The sequence below is a fragment of the Neolamprologus multifasciatus genome, chromosome 8 (genome assembly GCF_963576455.1).
Source record: "Neolamprologus multifasciatus chromosome 8, fNeoMul1.2, whole genome shotgun sequence".
Taxonomy (NCBI): Eukaryota; Metazoa; Chordata; class Actinopteri; order Cichliformes; family Cichlidae; genus Neolamprologus; species Neolamprologus multifasciatus.
Window position 1 is genome coordinate 27,897,253 of NC_140446.1, and position 22,098 is coordinate 27,919,350.

General features: G+C 43.8%; 1 protein-coding gene and 1 long non-coding RNA gene across 4 annotated transcripts in view; one reads left to right on the top strand and one right to left on the bottom strand.

Moving 5' to 3' along the window:
- The window catches only part of rbfox3a (RNA binding fox-1 homolog 3a), a 518,942-nt gene that overhangs the window by 395,686 nt on the left and 101,158 nt on the right, over positions 1-22,098 (bottom strand). The gene's annotated exons all lie outside the window — the stretch shown is intronic.
- The window catches only part of LOC146513266 (uncharacterized), a 242,356-nt gene continuing 241,021 nt past the window's right edge, over positions 20,764-22,098 (top strand). Inside the window, exon 1 of the long non-coding RNA XR_014875869.1 lies at positions 20,764-21,135. This is a non-coding gene — a long non-coding RNA (uncharacterized LOC146513266). The remainder of the gene's footprint in view (positions 21,136-22,098) is intronic.

Consider the following 22,098-nt stretch of genomic DNA (forward strand, 5'->3'; position numbering starts at 1 on the left):
CGTTCTTGTCAAGTCTTACTGACCAAACTGCTTAAAGCACTTTTCCTGTTGCAAACACATCTCTGTGGCCTTCAGCCTGCATTACACATTTAACCTCTACATGGTTTTGAATATTGTAGTTTTGTCTTCGTTTATGAGTCAGATAGGTGAACTACGTTGAGTATATTACAACAACTTGTGTGTTCTCAAAGGTTACACAGGTCCTTTCTGCCCCTGACTGATTTTCACTGATTTCCCCACATCTCCCAGTGGGTCCCAGTATGTGGCTGCCCACCTCCTGAACCTGGTCCTGCCTGAGGTCTCTTCCTGTAAAAAGGAAGTTCTTCCTTCCCATTGTCACCAGCTCACAGGGCTCTGTTACAGAAAAATATGAAATAATAACAATAAAAAAACTACTACAGATACAGACTGAAGGTTCTTTGGTTAGAGCTGGGAAACATTACTACACCTGGATTAGGGAGCATTTGTGGCGACATCACCTGACATACACCACAGGGACATGTTTATAGTTGCTTGAGGTGTTCATTAAAAAGCTTCAGTTGTGTGATCATGTAACAGTTCAGCTTGAATGTAAAACAGAGGACAACAAAAAGTCTCAATAGAGCCTCAGACTGGAAACTTCACTCGTGGATGTGGGAATCCAATCCAGTGGGATTGGCATTGAGCAGGCTAAATGAGGATGGATTGTGTGCCTCCAGCCTAATTGTTTGTTAGCCCACTGTGGAGTGGATCCACCACCTAAATTTAAAATGACAGACCCCCCACTAAACACACATACAGGTGCACACACTTCTGTCTGTCATCTTCTACTTTCACATGTTTGATGTCTGTCACATAAGAAACAAAAGCCTCTCATTTGAGGAAGCTGAAGTAACCTGTGCATAGTTCTGCATCACCCCCACAAACACCAAACACACAAGAACAACTGCTGAGGATGTGCTGACTCATTGTTATTTAGTTTTTTACACACACACACACGTGTTACACTATGAGTGTGCTCCAGCCACCGCTCTGCTAACCTCTCACGCCTCCTCTGGGTCCTGGAGCTGCTTTGATAGGGGACAGATGTTAGAGTAATGACCTCATCGCTGCTCTGCTGCTGAGAAACACACCACAAAATGTTAACACAGATTTATATGTATTTTCATGCTGAGGGCGAGCTTAGTACTGTGTTTATTTCTGACATGACAGCTACACTTCTGACTTCTGAAACCTCAAACTGGACCTCAGACTTTTGAGTGGCTGAATCCTTGAATCAATCCTATGTCTCTCTGTATGTTGTCAGCACATGTAGGGACCGTGCACAGCGACCCTTCAACCATCCCATCAGTGTGTTGGACCACCAGGCAGGCATGCCAGATTACAGTCCAGCCCTGTGCAACAGTGAGCTGAATTAGTTTCATTCCATCAGCCTTAAAACGTTGACCTTCAGCCAAAGATCAAGAAGAATCAGTCTTTCCAAAAAGACTCACTAACTGAACAAAATGACTCTTTTTCAACTTAACTTCACCACTTGCCCACCTTCAAATGATCTCTCTCCCTCTCTGTGTTTTGCTCCTTCATATGGATGTGATTGCTTCTAGTACCTTCTCTTTACTCTCATCTTCCCCTGGTTAATCCCTCAGTCAAGGCCACCCGTCTCTCCTTTAAGTCTTAACAAGCCAATTAGGAGACTTGAGTTTTTTCTTGCATGCACCCGGCCACAACAGCTCGCTTTCTCTTTTTCAATCTTCTCTTTTAGCCCAGTCTTTAGTCTATTTTCACGATGATTGTTTAGGATTCCCTCCACTCTTCAACAGTAATTCCTCCAATCTTCTTTCCTTGTTTTCTTTTACCTTCACATAGTCTTCAAACATTGGCCTTCTTTGTATTACTGCAGAGCATGTTTATTTGTTTTAATGACGAGGATTAAAGAAAATGGAAAGTTATTCTTTCCACGGAAGATGGTCAGAATTTTATAATAAGAGCTAAAATGTCTTAAAAGGCACAAAAAAAACAACAGTTCAAGTAATATAAACTGACTGACCTCTACATATTCATCCACCCAAGTTCTTCATGTCCTGCTTAGTGTTGAAGAGGTACAATATTATCCCAAATGTCACTGGACAAGCAGTGTACACCCTGAATGGCTGTCAGACCAACACATGGCTCACATGGAGCCTACATAGGTACCTGTGCTCAGTGTTGGGGAGTAACGGAGTACATGTACCGCCGTTACGTATTTAAAATACAAAATATATGTTACTGTATTCCGTTACAGTTACCGTTTAAAAAGGTGGTATTTAGAATACAGTTACTTTGTTGAAATAAATGGATTACACGGAGTCGCCTACATAGGTACCTGTGCTGCATCCACACATACGAGGGTTTTTTCCTTATTCTGTAAATATCTTGACCAAATGACAGCAATGGTCTTAGTGAAGCCGTGGAAGGAAGAAAAGAAAAGGGTGAGGTATGCTGAATTATACAACTGCTGGACTGGACATCAGTGGCAGCAGGTCTGATGGAGTGATAAATTCAAGTTTCAAGTTTTTGTTTCAAATCATTGTCAGTATATATTGAGGAGGTCAGGAGAGCGGTGCAACAGTGACTGTTGCGATGGTTTGGGGCTGAGTGGTGTTAGAGATCTTGTCACAACTGATGCAACGAGCACAAACAAGTTTAATGGTGTATTTGAAACATCTGCTGGTGTAATAAAGGATAACAGGATAGGTAAACACACCATCAGACATGAGTTGGCCTCCCTAGACCTCAAAATTGGCACAAAACACATAATGAAACCTGACAAACGTTTTGTAATTAAGCAAAATGAAATCAAAACAATTCTCATTGAGTTCAGTGACAGCAACAGAGACAATTTTATGACACTTTGTCATCGTGGAACTAAAAACTAGAATTACTGAAGCAGTGTTACCTTGATAAAGAACTGAGCAAAAAGAAGAGCTTCTTGAAGCTCCTTCAAACAGGACTATTCCTGAAGAGACAAGAAGCCAAGGTGGAACCATCACTTTCCTCAGTTACTTGTACAAACTCTGTTGTTGGATCGACTCATTTTTTATTATTTCCACTATCCTTATTGTTCAGTCTTAAGTCACACCTTATTGCAATGAGAATCTGACCCTGACTATGACTTAGACAGTTACTTTGTTTAACAAAGACTTGAGTTCAGGGGGGATCTGTATCTGATTCTGGATGGTTCACGTTTGTCATGTGGTAAACTCTCCAGCGATCACACAGATGGAATGATGGCTGTTATTAAATTACAGAAGTTTAAAACATTTCTATAATATCTATGAGATAGTAACAGTGAAAAAGTAAGAGATGATTTAACTATATTTGTTTGGATGGGTGAATAATGTCCCTCACAGAGGCTCTCACTTGTTACTGAAGACATAAAAGACAAACATCTCATTCCCTGCAGTGCTGGCAGAATCCAATGAAACAAATCAGCCATGCAGACTCACACAGACACACACACACACACACACACAGACACACACACACACACACACACAGACACACACGCACACACAGACAAAGACACACACGCACACACAGACAAAGACACACACGCACACACAGACACAAAAGCACACACAACCCCGTTCAGCTATCTTAGTGAGGACCTTCATTGACATAATGCTTTCCCTAGCCCCTTACCCTAACCATTAAAATGAATGCCTGACCCTAAACCTAACCATGACCTAATTGTAACCCTGACACTAAAACCACATTTTGAGCCTTTAAATATCTTCAAATTTGTGAGGACCAGGTTGTGTGTCCTCACAAGTGACTCACTACTATACCCTCACAAATATAGTAGAATGCAGATATCGGTCCTCACAAAGATAGCTAGACAGGAACACACACGCACACACACACACACTGCAGTCAGCTTCAGCAGGTTCATATACTAATTAGTGTGGTTGTTGCCAGAACAGCAGTGGGCTGAAAATAAGACAAATCACTCCAAAGTAATCATGACAGGCTCTCGGTGCCATTCATTAGACATAGTGATGGGTCGGTCCAAACGAAACGGCTCTTAGAGCCGGCTCTTTGACATGAACGACGCGAGCCGTGTTTTTTTTTTCTTTCTCTCTCTCGCACTTTTTTCCCGCTTCACTCAGCACGTAAGCCTTGTGCTTTATGCTGGGCAGAGGGGGGAGGGGCGGTAGTTACACTCAGTAGCACAGGAACAGAGCGGGAGGGAGAGAGAGAGAAAGAGAGCCAGGGACAACAACGTCACATTAGAAAGGTATAGTAATCATCCACAACTATTTTCAGTTGCAGATGATAAAGGATTCAGAAAGTTTATTCATGCAGGTCCATATGACAGAGAATGTGCATCTTCTTTTTGTTTTTATATTATAATTTATATTTAATTGTGTTGTGGTTTGCAGTGTTTTGTGTTGTTTCACTTTAAATTTGTTTAAAAGGAAAAAGCTGAAAATTTAAATAGTTTTTTTTGTATTATATGATATATATATAAATAAAACCACTTTTTTAACATTAGTAATTCCTTTTGTGCATAATTTTATATTATTGTTAATAATAAATTAATTAAAGCAACAAAACAACCTGAAGAGCCGGTTCGGAGTCGAAGAGCCGGCTCTTTTTAGTGAGTCGAGCCGAAAGAGCCGGATCTCTAAAAAGAGCCGGAAATCCCATCACTAATTAGAAACACCTCATCACACAGAGGAGCTTCATTTGACATTTGATATAACCAAGAGTTAGTTACCTTGTTTTGAAATGTATCTCTACCATCTCATAGCACTCAGCTATGAATCTCTTAACCACGTCTTAAACGTCTTAGTTCCCAATGAAAGAACCTGTGTTTCTTTGAAGACTTAAAATGAACTTACTACAGAATGTAATAATACAAAAAATATAAAATAACAGGATAAAGTTTGTTGGGCCCAGTGATGTACTGAATCTTTACAGTGTTCTGATCTATACTGGAGCAAGAACCATAGCAAGTAGTGGCTCCACCTGTCAGCAGGTACTCTGTTAGCCACAAGAAACAAAACAATTTATCTTTCAATCAGCCGAGTTCCCCCAGGGTAAGTTTGTGAAAATCTAAAAATACGAGTTAAAGTGGAAGCGATCTCGCTCGCCGGACATCTCGGAACAACATTCTCCCAGGCAGTAGCAGTTTTTGATATGGGCGACACGGGCGGTTGCCCGGGGCGGCATCGTGGTGGGGGGCGGCATCACGGGCATCGGCAAAAGAAAAACAAATTTTATCATTTGAGGAACATCAGCCAAAATCAGACAAGTTTTATCAAGTGACACTGCAGAGGTTCTTGTCCATGCATTTGTGTCGTCACGTATTGATTATTGTAACGCTCTTCTTTCTGCGCTACCAAAGAAAATTTGGTAAGAGGTTTACAGATGGTGCAAAATGCAGCTGCTCGCATTTTAACAAGAACTGGGAAATTTGAGCACATTAGCCCTGTACTGAAATCCCTTCATTGGCTACCTTGTCAGGTTTGAGCAGAGTTTAAGGTCCTGCTGCTCACCTACAAGGCTTTAAACGGACTGGCACCTTCATACCTCTCTGACCTTTCACATCTTTATGTTCCACCCCGTGCTCTCCGATCTCAGGACTCTGGCTGTGTAAAGGTTCCTAGAGCCAGAAAAAAGACAATTGGAGAGCTTTTTCTTTTCATGCCCCATTTCTGTGGAACAACCTTCCTCAAGATGTTAGGCAGGCTGCTCTGTGGAGGTTTTTAAAACTAAGCTGAAGACACATTTATTCACCTTATCTTACATGTCTTAATTCTGTGGCTTTTAGTTTTTAAATTCTTTCTGTTTTTTACTTGTATTGCTGTGTATCACTTTTATTTATTTATCTTTTTAGTTTCAAATAGGGGGATAGGTTAATGGAAAAATCTACGTTGCCCATAGGTGTGAATGCACGAGTGAATGTCAGTGTGAATGGTTGTCAGTCTCTGTGTGTTGGCCCTGTCCAGGGTGGACCCCGCCTCTCACCCTATGACAGCTGGGATAGGCTCCAGCGCCCCTGAAAAGGAGAAGTGGAAGCGAATGGATGGATGGAGTTTCAAATAGCTGTTCAGCACTTTATAAATAAAATTATTATTATTATTATTATTATTATTATTATTATTATTATTGTTGTTGTTGTTGTTGTTGTTGTTATTTTTTTTTTTTTTTATTAAAACTACCTTTGAAGTTTTATATTCTTGTGTCCTTCAGATCCTCCCGGCTTCCCTGGACCGGGCTTCTATCTGTCTCTCTAGTGCCCCAGGGTTGTTTTTACCTCTTCTAAGGCAGTAAGGTTGGTTTGTCTATAAGTGAGAAAACATGCCTAGATGGTGACATGAGATGGTTCAGTAATCCATTGGGAATTAAACTAAATGATCCCTGGGAATCTGGGAAGATTCCACATCTCAGAAAACTGTTGTAGTTTGTGGTAAGCTTTAATGAAGCAGGTGTAATGTTGACTGAATGAAAACGTCAAGTTCATGTATCTTGATAAAACTGTGGTAGTAGTGAAAAAGTAAGAGATGACGGCTGACTGGTTGTTTGCATCACTGTTGTACCTCATGTGTCTCGCTCCATAACTCGTGACTAAACATTAAACAGACAGTCATCTCTCTCCTTGCATGCTGGCAGGGTTGACAGAAACAAATCAGCCAACCAGATACAGAATCTCTCTTACGCTCATACTCACACACAGACAAACTACAGATGGCTTCAGCATTTCCATATTCTAATCAGTGCCTGATTATTGCCAGAACAGCAGTGAGCTAACCATGAGACAAATCACCACAAAGCCACCACGACAGGTTCTGGGTGCCATCCATTACATATTTCAAGTCCCAGTCTACAGGAATGAGAATGAAACTCTGCCTCAGATGTAGATTTAGATGTGAAACAGCCCAGTCTCAGTTAATTATGCCTGTGGTGATGGCACACTGGTGAAGCTGGCATAGGGACACTGGTCCAGGTGTGCCCACTGTGACTTACAGAGGAGGAGGAGCCCACAGTGACACAATGCTGCTTCCAGTCAGCAGTTATTCATTTTTAAATATTACCATCACTACTATTTATTTTTTACTCCCATTGCTTTGGTTGCTGCTGCCAATTAGTTCTTAGAGGTCACACAATATCATGGTCATACAAATGTGCTTGTTAGTTGACACCACAATATCTGCCAGTGTGAAATTCAGCCCTAATCAAAGAGCAGAACGTTTTCAATAATTCATCTCATTTATAATGTAACAGTTTCAACATCATTGAAGAAAAATAAACGAGTCGTATCATCTCTGCAGCAAGTTCAGCAACATGCCTATCAAGCTCCCGGTCACACCGAGTGGTGTCAGAGTGGTGGTTATCACCCAGCTTTCCTGAATCTGAAGATGAGATCGTTCACAGTGTTGGCTCCAGACAATCCTTAAACACAGACTAGTGAGAAGCCACAAGATGTATCAGAAGAAGTGCAAATAAGATCCAAAACAAATGCACAGAATTAAAAATTAGATATTAAGAGCATTTTTACCACCTTATTCTTCCATAACTTAAACTGGTAGTCTTATGGGCTTCTCACATTGGATTCCCTGTTCACGATCCACCCACCATGGTTTTTGTCAAAGACAACAGAATTAAGTAAAATGGTCTGTATTTGTATCGCGCTTTACTCGTCCCTAAGGACCCCAAAGCGCTTTACACATCCAGTCATCCACCCATTCACACACACATTCACACACTGGTGATGGCAGCTACATTGTAGCCACAGCCACCCTGGGGCGCACTGACAGAGGCGAGGCTGCCGGACACTGGCGCCACCGGGCCCTCTGACCACCACCAGGCAACGGGTGAAGTGTCTTGTCCAAGGACACGACGACCGAGACTGCCGGAGCTCGAACCGGCAACCTTCCGATTACAAGACGAACTCCCAACTCTTGAGCCACGATCGCCCTAAATGCTGTTATCATATAGTTCAGGAGGAGCCATGTTCATAGTCTCAGTCTTGTTGGCATAAGACAAGGTAACTGCCGCAGAGCCAATCAATGATCTGGGTAAATGGTGAATGCAATGCACTGATTCTTATATAACACTTTTCTGCTCTACCTGAGACCCTTTATACAACTTGCCTCAGTCATCCATTTCTACAAGTACTTTTTTCTATGTTTAACTGCATAATTTAACTCGTAATTTCAATCATGCACATTCATGAATCAACATGAATCTCATGAATTAACCTCAGTGTGTGAAGAGGACTCTCCATTTACCTGCACAAACTGGAGTCTATTAGATAGATATGATACAAACCACTGCAGCACAGTACCTGTAATACCTACAGCATGTTCTAATCGCTCTAATAGGATATTATGGTCGACAGTATCGAACGCTGCACTGAGGTCTAGCAGGACAAGCACAGAGATGAGTCCACTGTCAGAGGCCATAAGAAGATCATGGGGTTTGTATTCTGACCTGCACTATCTACTGAGACATCCAAATAGTTTAAACAGTAAACTAGGATGGACAGTGTGACCAGCTAGTGAGGCACAAAAGGCACAAAAGGCATATACAACTAAATGTCACAGGGATAAAAAAAAAAAAAAAAAAAATCAAGTTAGCAAGGTTAACAAGCAGTGCAGCACAAGTAAGTAAATGAACCATGGCCACTTTTAATCACAAAATATTATCCAAACAACGTGTTTTCCTCTCATTTTTTGCAACAATCTGAATGTAGAGAACTGCTTCTGCATCATCTCAAATCCCAGTAACTTGCCATCTGATTAGCTAGCAACAATAGTGTGCACAAACTACTTGTTTTAAAGAAAAGATTTGGTCTCTACTTTTTTTCCTAAACCGTCTGTGTTGGCATGCATATACAGAGTGGTGCATATACAGAGTGGTGCATATACAGAGTGGTGCATAGTAGGAACTCTGCATTTACGCTTTTCCTTTTGCTCCAGAGCGACCACCTTAACTTACATAGACCTGTCACACCAGGTGAAACATACATCAGAAACACAGATGCTCTGCCAAAATAATCTCTTCTGCGACCTCAGTTTGACCCTGCATAGGGTTAGGCTTAGCTGTAGCTCAACTGTTTTGATCTTGAAAAACATCTGGATGTTCTTGATTTGCATATTGTATCCATGTCGAGCAGCACTCTCTCACCACTCTGATGGTACATACATATATTCAGATTTAATACTGAATGTCGTCAGTCTCCATAGATACTGTGCATTACTAGTATCTGAGCCACCCAAATCAAGGCTCAGTGACATTAGTTTTCATGCATCAATACTTTTGCACAAAGCCAACTATATTTATTCCAATGAAACTATTAAAAAGCAGAAAAAATTATTAGATTGTTGACATTAAATTCCAGTGAAACCTTTCGTCATAAGAAATATAAAAACAGATAATAAACCAACACAGGACGAGTGTCGACATGTTCTTCTGATTGATTTAACTTCCATCAGCTTCTTTAATTCAGTGTGTGTCAGATGAGGTTTGGTGAATTCAGAGCTGCTCTCTGCTACTTTATGAGCTCTCTCAAGGTGGAGACATAATTCTGTTCAAGGTAGTTTAAAAGTCAGGGAATCGCCGGAGGGAAAAAAGGGAATGAAGCACACACACAAAAGTACACAAACACACACATGTGTGAAGTCCTGGCACAGTGTGCATTCATCCTCTGCTGTCTTATTCTCTGTATATGGACTCTGGTGAGGTTCATGATGTCTGAATCTCCCCCATCATCACACAGTATCTAACTTCTGTCAGTCAGCTTTATCTTTGACACTTAAAGGCAGCAACAGACAGGATCCTGTCCTGCAGGGAGGATCGTGGTGTTACACAACAAGACCTGAGTTTATTTTCCTGTCAAAAATATTCTAAAAAAATGAATACTCCAGGGGACATGTGTGAGCATGAATGGTTCAGCAGGTTCAGAGAAAAGTGTTGCTTTCAAAGTTAGAGCTTCTCCAAAATGCTTATAGTTCAGGTTGAAATTCATAAATCAAACGTTGACATTAGAAGACGGTGAAACAGTGATTCAGGTCAGGGTCTGTGCCTCCAGTGTGACTCCGTGTGCAGACCTGAGAAGGAGATTTGGGCTCTTAAATCACCGCCCAACAATCATCCTAACTGGTTGTAAAACACTGGGCACTAATTCACACTAATTAGTGACCAGTTATGTCCTGTCATAAAAAATAACTGCAGTCGACATTAATTAGATGTTGGCAGGCTTATGTGCAGCTCTACGGGCTTTTTGCAGCTGTATGAAGCACGTGTGTGACAGAGTGTAGTGACGGGATGAACAGAAGACGTGTGATGATAGCACTGACGTAGGTGGTGGTGTTCACGGGTGTGTGTGACAGAGAGAGTGTGAGCTTCTGTTTGAACTTTCCACTGACTCCACCACACTTCAGACTTCACGTTTCCCAATTTTTGCTTTAAGTTATTTTGTTATTTACATAATAATGTAAATAACCTAATAATGATCCTTATTGCTGTTTTAGAGGAGCGCTGCTTCAAAGGATAGTTGCAGATTTCTGTCAGAATCTGCAGATTATACAGTACAAATAAAATGTTCACGTTTCTCCAACGTTGTCTTCCCAACAGTTTCACTGACATCTACACTGGATGGCCAGGAAGCGTTCACGATGTCTTCTCCGGCGCTGATAATTGGCGTCTGTCTTGTGTCAGTCGCTTTCTAAAACATCAGATATGTATCTGATTCAGGACCACATATGAAAGTGACCCAGATCGGATTTGAAAATATCGGATTTGTGCCGTTCACACTGTCACACCATGATCGGATATGAGTCGCAGAGGGTCAAAAATATCGGATTTGATGCGCTTTCACCTGCAGTGTGCCTTAGTCATGTTAGCCTCAGGCTGTCCAAGTGTACGTATGGAAGAGCATGGAGGGTTTTTCTTGTTTTATTATTTCTTTTATGATCATTTGCTGACACTGAGGCTGTGACAGTATAGAAACACATCTCCACCTTTGTGTCTGAGGACATGCGAGGGAGATTAGTGAGCCTGACTGAGACAGAAGATGAAAAAAGTTGGTTAAGTTATCAATGTAAATTAAGTTTAAATATAAAACAGTTGAGGATCATTGGGTTATTAACCCTATGTTGGATGTTTTGTCCATCTTTGCACTCATTTTATAAAAATGTACCTATAGATAAGTTATTGTTTTAGACTTTAAATCAATTTAGACTTTTTACAACACTAACACAATCCTCAAACCAAGATTTTGTACTTCCTGAAAGGTGGCTTTCAGAAAAATTAAAGGGATTTTTGCACCAGCACCTGACAGCAGTGTTCTCTCAGCTGTGTTGGTTGGGAAGAACATCAATAATGCTTTGACAGGCTGACATTATGTGACCGAATGAAACGACAGCAAACTCGATGCTCTGTGACATCCACCGAGCGCCTCCGTGACACCAGCTATCACAAACACCAAACATGATTTGTGTCTGGGACTCAGGGAGACAAAACGCCATGCAAATAAATGCCACATGGCGATGGCGTTGTCAAAGCAATCAACAGACAAAACACCTACGCCAATCACCAGTTAGGATCAATGTCTGCTTGGAGAGCTGGGCACTGATGAGGTCAGAAGGGTGAAACACGTGTCTGCAGGGGCTCGTGGCCTTTGTTAGGAAATGACATTTACAAGCAGGAAGCCAGGACATGGATGGATACACGGATGTTTCTGTGATCATGCGTGTCACACACTGTGTTTGTGTCACACATGTCAGAGCAGCAGTTAGCTCAGTGCCATTAACACACTAGCTGTGTTAACACCAGTGTAATCAAAGCTGTGATGTGAGGGTCAGCAAATCTCTTTGTTTCTTTTATTGCTTTTTCACATTTTTCACAAGAAAACTTCATCACGAGTGTCCAACTCCAGGCCTCGAGGGCCGGAGTCCTGCAGGTTTTAGATGGTAAATGGTCTGGTTCTTATATAGCGCTTTTCTACTTTGTCCGAGCACTCAAAGCGCTTTATACAGCTAATTCATTCACCCAATCACACCCATTCACACAAGCACTTCTAAACTTAAGTGCTAAGTAGCTAACATTCATACACATTCACACTCCGATGGATGCATCGGAGAGCAACATGGGGTTAGTATCTTGCCCAAGGATATTTGGCATGCAGACTGGAGCAGCCTGGGATTGAACCACCGACCTTCTGGTTAGTGGCTGATCCACTCTGCCACCTGAGCTATAGCCATGTGTCCTTGATCCATCACAGCTGATTCAAATGACTGAAGTTCATGTCCTGAAGTTCTCCAGAGGCCTGGTAATGAACTAATCATGTGATTCAGGTGTGTTGGCCCAGGACGAGAGCTAAAACCTGCAGGACACCGGCCTCGAGGCCTGGAGTCGGACACCGGCCCTCGAGGCCTGGAGTCGGACGCCGGCCCTCGAGGCCTCGAGGCCTGGAGTCGGACGCCGGCCCTCGAGGCCTCGAGGCCTGGAGTCGGACGCCGGCCCTCGAGGCCTCGAGGCCTGGAGTCGGACGCCGGCCCTCGAGGCCTCGAGGCCTGGAGTCGGACGCCGGCCCTCGAGGCCTCGAGGCCTGGAGTCGGACGCCGGCCCTCGAGGCCTGGAGTCGGACACCGGCCCTCGAGGCCTGGAGTCGGACACCGGCCCTCGAGGCCTGGAGTCGGACACCGGCCCTCGAGGCCTGGAGTCGGACACCCCTGGTCTAGATGAGCAGGATTTTCATACCTGGATGACTGAGCATGTATCAAGACAAAGTAATTTAACATCCTTTTTTGTTGCAAATCAAATCTTAACGACTTTATAGTACAGAAAATATCAGTAAAAATATCAGTATATTGCCCAAAGTATGGACTCAGCGATCCAAATCAGTGAATTCAGGTGTAAACCACGTGAAATCACAGAGGAGGGTCACTGGATGCTGAGGCGATAGTGTGCAAAAGTCCATTACTACAGTTCTCCAAACTCAATGTAGCCTTCAGATTAGCTCAAGAAGAGTTTGTAGAGAAGTTCATGGGATGGGTTTCCATGGCCGAGCATCTCCATCCAAAATGTCGGATGCAGTGGTATAACAGATGTCGTCACTGGACTCTAGAGGAGGGAGATGGGTTCTCTGGAATGACGAATCTTCTTCATCTGGTTATCTGATGGATGAGTCTGGCAGTTGCTAAGAGAATGGGCCTTGTCTGACTGCACTGAGTGTAAAGTTTGGTGGAGGAGGGACGGTGTGGGGGGAAGGAACTCTTAATGCTTCAGCACACTGAGACATTTTGAACAATTTCATGCTCTCAACTTTATTGGAACTGTACACGAGTGCACCACACAAAGTCCAGAAAGATAAATGGAGATAAATCCGAGATTCAGATTTATTTGCCAAAAAAAGAAAAAACTGTTATTGGCACCTGGTTCCCAGTTTATTGCTCTGCTATCATTCCTTTGCAATTCACAGTTTCTCTTCCCTCTATCCATCTTTCACAAAATATAACAATGCACATTCCTGGCACCGTGCTAGTCTTCTTCTCTATGTTGGTCAAACACAGCTTTCTTCACACCAGGATGCCAGTTTCTCCATTTTGTTCCCTCCTCCAGCAAACCTTTCTGGCACTGGGATGCCAGTTTCTCCCTTCTGGCACTGGGATGCCAGTTTCTCCCTTCTGGCACTGGGATGCCAGTTTCTCCCTTCTGGCACTGGGATGCCAGTTTCTCCCTTCTGGCACTAGGATGCCAGTTTCTCCCTTCTGGCACTGGGATGCCAGCTTCTCTGTCTTCTATCGCTCCGATTAAGACGTCTGAACTCTGCCATCTGTATAATTCCTCGAGACTTCTCATGTGCTTTCACTAGCATCACCGTCCCTCCTTGACACAGTCATTCAAGGCAGCTCTGCAAGCTGACTCAGAGTTCTGACAACATCCCAAAGGGATTATCATCTTCCACGAGGTTCAGCTGTCCCACTTTCTGTTTTGAAGGTTATCATTATGGAAGGCGGTTCTCCTCTAATCAGGCTTTCAGTTCAACCAACCCTTCCAAAACCTCTCACCATCCCCAGTTTGTTACAGAAATTGGCACAGTAGTTATTGCTACCTTACCCAAAGTAATTGACCAGCTAAGCATGCCCTCTCCATCTTCGACTCCAAGACAAGCTCACGTAGGTGTTTACAAGCCGTCAAGCCATGACGTCAAAGCCTTAAAATCCCAGCAGCCACATCGCTGATCGAGGTTCCCCTCCATCATCCATCGAGGTCTTTCATTGTCCGAAATCTCCTCATCCGCTCTACTCTATGGAAGCCTCGACCAGCTTATTGAGGCCATGGGATAATTATCTTTGCTAGCCTACCTACCAGTGATACTGCTGCAGAGGTGTAACGCACAGTTAGTACTGGTGTGTGTGTGTGTGTGTGTGCGTGTGTGTGTGTGTGTGTGTGTGCGTGTGTGTGTGTAAGCGTGTACTGGTAACAGCACGATTACTAAACACCTGCTAAGGTCTGACCTCCATGTACCTGTCACTGCAAACAAGCTGTTCTTTCTCTCCATCCTCCTCCTGCTTGTTACATCACTCCATCTCTTTCTCATGCTACAGCCCCCCCCCCCCCACACACACACACACACCAACCCCCTCTCTCATAACAGGCCTGCCAGTACCTCCTCCACTCCTCCTCTTGATCCTCCACTCCCTCCCTGGCGTCCATCCCTCACAGCCCCATCTGTTCCCGCCCTCTGCTGGTTACACTTTAGTTCAGTCACATTTATCATTTTAAAGTCGTGGTGATGGTGCACAGATGTAAAATGACAAACACTGCGTTGTATCCAAATAGTTGCAGATGTAACTGTACATACAAACTGGGATTAACAGGCAGATAGTAAACAAAGGCACCTTCTTTAAAATCCATCAACTTCTGACAATTCAAAGTGTGCACATACCTCCTACCTCAGCCCAAATTAATTTGCTAATTTTCTCTGGTCATTACAGAACATTATTGAAATGAACTTGCTCCATAATCACAAATGCTCCCATTGGCATTGCATTGTACATGGGAGGCTGTAGCTCAGGTGGCAGAGCAGGTCAGCCACTAATCAGAAGGTCGGTGGTTAGATCCCAGGCTGCCTGCTTAACTATTGTTCTCAGACACAAAGATTTTATTTCAAAAACAAAGAGAATCACGATTCTGTGTCCAATAGTGTGTTTTGAAATCACCTGTGCATGTACTAATAATGAAACAACAGATGAACTCCGTTACACTCTGTTGTCTTCAGTGAAGACAAAGATGAGGATGCTGCCTTGTAGTGATGAAGATCTAAAGTATTGTGTGTTGCAGTGTAGTTTCGGGACTGCCCTCATCTTACCATCAGAACTTTTTCACTAAAGTCAGTACAGGTGTGTCTCTGCTCCCCTCCTCCCTGCCAGGCTGCACAGATCCTGATGTGATGCACATTCCCCTCATGTCTCAGCTCTGACTCTGACAGCCGAGCGATCATCAGACACAGCAGCAGGCCGTCCTATTTGGCTCTGTGTTCACTTCTTAGTAGAACAACAACCACACACAGCTGCTCAGTATGCGAGTCTATGACAGAGAGAGGGGGCGGGGCTAGCGTCCACAGAGGTCTGTTTCCATCAGGTCAGCCTCTCTGATCTTATATCATCATGAAGAGTGCAACGATGAGCAGTTGTGGTCAGATAAGGTTGGAGCTGTCTGCGTGACAGTTGTGTCAGATTTGTCCTCAGCAGAGTGTGAACCACAGCTGCAGGGCGTCCGACACCTCAGAGACACACAATCCTTTCATATTTCAATACTAAGCTAACAGCAACAAACGCTGAGTAAGAGTTTAAGAGTTATGTCAGTGTCAGAAATCCCAAGACTGTCACCCTGCTAGTGAACAAAACTGCTGTTCATCAAGTGTTGGATTCAAATACACCCATGCAACATGAAGCATTTAAATGTGTAATAATCCTTCAAACCAGTTTACATGCCAGCCCTGTCTCTCTGTAGCTGCTCTCTACGTACAGAAACATCGAAGTGTCACAATAGTGACATTTCACAACCCAACAAAGCCACAGTTTCCTTCATTGCTTCCTCAGAACTACCCATAAGGAAAAACAGCAAAACAGTAAATACTGCATGCAATGTAAAAACAGACAAACATAAGAAAAGGAGACGTGGAGGACGGTCAGCTTCTCCTCTTTCAGCCTGAGATGAGACCTGTGGAAATGACTGGATTTACATTTTATCTGTAAAGTCTCTTTTAATATGTACCAAACATTCACTAAAACTTCACTGCCTGCTTCCAGGGGCTTCTTTGTGTGTTTAAGAACACACCCCTGTACCCATCGTGTCTGTGACCCGCTGCATGTAACGTTGCTGCAGCAGCAGTGCAGCAGCAGTGCAGCAGCAGTGCATGCAGGTTTTTCTTTAGTCGTCTGAGGAGCAGAGTGACGCTATCAGCCTGTGGCAGCTCTGCTCACAGTGGAGAAACTGCAGTCTGCTCGATTCTCAGCTCAGACACGTGTGGGCAGTAAAGCCAGAGGCGGGGCTAAAAGTCATCTCTTTATTCCTTTATTCAGATTACGAGAAAACACAGAAATGCAGATGAAAGCGAACAAACTTCAGTCTGAGCAAACAAAAACAAAAAGTTTGGTTGTACATCCTTTGGGCTTATTTACAATATATAATTAACATATTTATATTCACTGGTATTGAATGCTGCACAGTGCAGGTTTTGACAGTGATCCAGTTTTCCAAATGTTGGATCTGTGCAATAGTTTTGGAACGAAACAATGAAAATACAAATAAACTGTGCTTTATTTCACAGGTTGAACAATATTATTCAATTTAGCATTAAGGAATAATTGTGCATGATATCAGTGACTCAAATGATGTTGGACAATACACGCTAAAGCTGGGCTATTTAAAAAAACATTTTAGAGTGAATATAAGACGACATGAGGAAAAGAGTCAGAAACAGCTTCCCAAAGGCAGACGGAACAAAGAGCCGCTTGCACCAGCATGATGACAGGAAACGACACGAGACGTGCAATGGCTCGCAATACGACGCATCCACAATCACACGTGGAGGCGGTGAGCGTGCGTGGTTTCCAGTGGCACAAAGAGCAACACTAAGTAAAGCTGTGCAGAAAAGCATCAGTTAACATTATGATTTCATAACTAAGTGCACTCTTACAGCTGCTCATTAATTTGAAAAGTGAAACGTCAGACTGGAAAGAGTCTTTACGTATGCAGAGATCATTCAGGTGTGAGACTGTCCCACCATGAAAGTAATAAAGACCAAAACAATGTGAAATTTATTTGACTCAATGTCCTCTGTGATAATCCTGATAAATCCAGTCGTTGCTCAGTGTTTGCTCAGCACCATGGACAGAGTCTTCCTGTGAATCTGTTCCTGTGTTAACCCTTTAAGACCTACCATAGAACCAAGTCCGCCAGAGCTTATATTATATGTTTACATGCTGTGGAGCCATTTTTGGGAGCATTTCAAGTTGCTATACATCAGTACAACCATTATAGCCCAGATTTTAATAATATGTATGAATTAAGTGCATAGTAATCACATAAATTGCAAAAAAGTGCAATAAACTACAAAAAAATTGAAAATCGTTTTTGTTTTTTTAACATATATTTCTAGTTAGAGAAATTTAAGAGGCTTATCCCTCAAAACTGTAAATACAAAAAAGTTGCACAAAATAGTTTCCCACCACAGGAAATTTATTTTGAGTGTCTTCATAGTTTTATTTTTGAAATACACCAATTTTTATACACTGCAGGAAAAACGAAAATAAATATTATAATCAAAATTTGCAAAAAAGCAGCATATGCATCAAAATAAACTATTTCCAGCAGTGCAATATGAGTCCTAAGCATCCCAGAAACGACACAGAAAGTCATAAAGTCAAAGATAACTTTTAAAAACACCAGTATAGGCTCTTGAGGCCCTGATGGTAAAAAACTACATTTCCGCGAAAATGACGTCACTTCCGGTTTTGGGCAGGTAATGGCGGACATGTGATAGTTCGCGCTGACGTCTATTCCAACGTAGGAAGTGTTATGAACAGCTGATCGGATCGGCAAAGCGTGTTTCTGGAATATTATGTTTTTGTTGCTGCAAGTGCTTTTTATGCAGTTTTTGCAAAACTATATGTGGAAGGAAACTGTGACCGAGGACAAGCTGATGGTAGAAGATGTAAGTACAACTCCTCCGGTTTCATATGCAAAAAAAATTATTGCGCTAGCTCACGTGGTTGCAGAGCTACCGGGATTTAAAAATAGTTATGCAAAACAGAGCGGCCTGCTCTGACCGGCTTTAAAGGGTTAAAAACTGCAGATGAATCAGGAGCAGGACCGACATCACTCACTCTGTGAACAAGTAGTCCACAAATAACATTTGCAAATATTTATGTAAATCAAGCTGACCGACGTCCCTTTCTGAAGAACACACAGTAATCCAGCCGAGACGTGTGAATCGTTAATAAAGAGCGTCCAGCTGCTGAGCTGCTGTTTCCCATCACTCTTTGTTCAGATTTTACTCCTGCTCTTGCTTTTTTAATCACACTTTACTCCTCAGAGCCTCATTTCTGATTGGTGCATATAATCAATGACAAATCATTCCCTTAAAACCTCAAATCATTACTTAGAGAACTGGCATAGACTGAGATTGCATTTATCTAATCAGTGCTTTCTCTCAGTAATATTGGATGTTGTGGGTTGCTGTCTGTCATGAGTTACACTACATTGCTGTTTGTTACTGTTAAAGTGATGGTTGCATGCATGTGTCTCTTTCAACATGTCCTGGCATTTCATTGTCTCAGACTGTTTAAAGCCTGTAATGATGCGCATTTATTTAATCTGTAAACAATCTGCAAAGAGGGTGACGGGAGACAAATGGGAAATGGAATCTTAAGCAATCCCACTCAGAAACCAGTTGAACCAGTAGCATGTGTGATGACGGTATGCAGACAGGTTGGTCCTGCCACTGAGAGCAAACAGACTGAAGTGTAGAGCAAACATCATTCATTCTTATGTTCCATCATGAAGCACACGTGCAGCTCAGTTATGAGGTGAGCTTTGCCTTCTCCAGAGCTGTCTGGCAGTGATTTGTGGGCTGAAGCCAGGTGCTTTACATCGGGCAGCCTGTCTGTAGGGAAACACCAGCATGTGAGGACCAGAGACAGGAATATCAAAATAAGAGTAATCAGATTGGTTGGATTTTTCTTTTAAAAGAACATATAATAATCCATAAATAATCCATCCATACATCCCCTCCGCGAATCAATCCCTGGCTACCAAGACTGGCAATTGGGGCAGGGAATATCACGTCTCTCAGTTAGTGGCTGAGGTTGAGAGGTACCGGCTAGATATAGTTGGTCTCACCTTATACGCACAGCTTGGGCTCTGGATCCAGTCTCCTGGAGAGGGGCTGGACTCAGTCTGGAGTTGCCCCTGGAGAGAGGTGGAGGGTTGGGGTGGTTATCTTGGGGCTTGCTGCCTGTATGTTGGGGTTTCTCCCAGTGGACGAGAGGGTTTGTTCCCTACGCCTCCGGGTCAGGGAACGGGTCCTCCGGGGGAGAGCTTATGTGCCAAGTGGCAGTTCAGAGTACCCGGCCTTCTTGGAGTCCCTGGGTGGGGCACTGGAGGGTGCTCCACCTGGGGAGTCCTGCTGGGAGACTTCAAAGCTCACGTGGGCAATGGCAGTGAGTCCTGGAGGGGCGTGATTGGGAGGAACGGCCTCCCTGATCTGAACCCGAGCGGTGTTTTGTTGTTGGACTTCTGTGCAAACCACAGTTTGGCCATAATGAACACCATGTTTGAACATAAGAGTGTCTATAAGTGCACGTGGCACCAGGACGCTCTCAGCTGCAGGTCAGTGATCGATCAGATATGCGGCCATATGTTCTGGACACTCGGGTAAAGAGAGGGGCTGAGCTGTCAACTGATCACCACCTGGTGGTGAGTTGGATCAGGTGGCGGGGGAGGACCTGGTGTACCTTAACATATAGTGAGGGGGTGCTGGGAACGCCTGTCAGAGGCCCCAGTGCACAAGATTTTCAACGCACACCTCGGGCAGAGCCTCAACACCATCCCGAGGGAGACTGGGGGCATTGAGTCCGGATGGACCATGTTCAGCATCTCCATTGGTGAAGCTGCTGCATTGAGCTGTGGCCGCAAGGCGGTTGGTGCCTGTCATGGTGGTAACCCCGAACCAAATGGTGGACACCAGGGGTGAAGGGAGCCACCAGGCTGAAGAAGGAGTCCTACCGTAGGCAGCTCATAGGTACCGACAGGCCAAGCGTAATGCAGCTCGGGGAATGACTGAAGCAAAAACCCAGGTGTGGGAGGAGTTTGGAGAAGCCATGGAAAAAGACTTTCAGACCGCCTCAAAGAGATTCTGGCAAACCGTCAGGGGACTCAGGAGGAGAAATGTGCTCTACCTTGAATGTTTATTGTGCGGGTGCAGCGCTGCTGACTTCGACTGAGAAAATTGTGGGGCGGCACATCTTCCATGGAGGAAGCAGAGTCTGGGGATGAGGGGGATGTCCCGCCAATCTCCGAGAGCGAGGTCACTGAGGCAGTTAAACAACTCTGTCTTGGTTGTCTTGGTTGACACGCCCCTACAATGTTGCATGGAGATCAGGAGCGGTACCCCTGGACTGGCAGACCGGGGGGTGGGTGGTTCCGATCTTTAAGAAGGGGGACCGGAGGGTGTCCCACTACAGGGGGAACACACTTCCCACTACAGGGGGAATACACTTCCCACTACAGGGGGAACACACTCCTCGCCTCCCTGGGAAGGTCTATGCCAGGGTGCTGAAGAGGAGAGTCGGTCCATCGGTTGAACCCCAGATACAGGAGGAACAATGTGGTTTTCATCGTGGTCATGGAGCACTGGATACAAATAATCCCAGAATATAAAAACTTATTGATATGATCGTTTTTATTATCTTAAAAAATGTGATGTACTGTCATTTTATATTCATCTTATAATGACTGAGGGATTAAAAAATTCTAACATAACTGTGTGTGTGGCAAAGTGTTTCTGCTCAGTGTACCAGGGGCACGGAGAAAAGCTGTCGTACCGTAGGCACGAGGAGTGTGTGTGTGTGTGTGTGTGTGTGTGTGTGTGTGTGTGTGTGTGTGTGTGCATGTGTGTGTGTGTGCGTGTGTGTGTGTGTGTGCGTGTGTGTGCGTGTGCGTGTGCGTGTGTGTGTGTGTGTCTGTGTGTGTGTGTGTGTGTGTGTGTCTCAGTGCATGCAGATGTGCCTCCTTGCCCCCACCCTCTCCCCTCTAGGCTCACACACTCATTAATTAACAAGAATTAATGGTTTTATCTGCAGCAGTAAGTAAAAGATTGATGCTGTCAGCCAGTCTACTTTGTCTCTTATCACATAGTGTGAAAATGTCAAGCAGGCCAAATTAGCCGGCACATCACACTCCATCCTTGTCAGAAATAATCTGCGGGTTGCCCAATTAACACACATCCAGCTAAAGAGCCGCACACACACAACAAAAATGACACTGTTGTTATTCGCCCTCCTGTTGTGTTTCCTCTATTCCTCTCTCTGCTGCTCTGCTCTCTCCCTCCCTCACCCATCCAGTTCCTCCCTCTCTCAGGTGCGCCAGGTGAGGTGATGGATGATTGCTCGGGGCTTCATCTAACAGGCTGGGAGTGAGTGCAGCTTTCCAGTCCCTGCTTCCTGGTAATAGGAGGGCAGAGTGTGTGTGTGTGTTCATTAGTCCTGCAGACCTTTAGTTTTGCTTCGTCTGTTTAAATTAAATCGTTCCTTCTTGCAAACAGAAATTCAGTGGTGCCGTTTTCCTTGCATGATGCATGTCATAACAGCTGTCTCACTCACTGTGATGCTTTAAAGTCACAGGCCTCTCAGAGATGTGTAGATGGCAGGTTGAAGCCGCGGTGGAGGATGTTCCTTAATTGAAACTGTAGGTGTTAGCAGCTGCTCACTGCTGTATCAGAAAGCCATGCAGTGAACAAGCCTAGCTTCAGGGACTTACAGCAGATGAAGAGCTAAACAGTGCTCCAAGCTCTCCTGTGAGATGTTCAGCAGTTTGATCTCTCTCTCAAAGTCAGTCGAG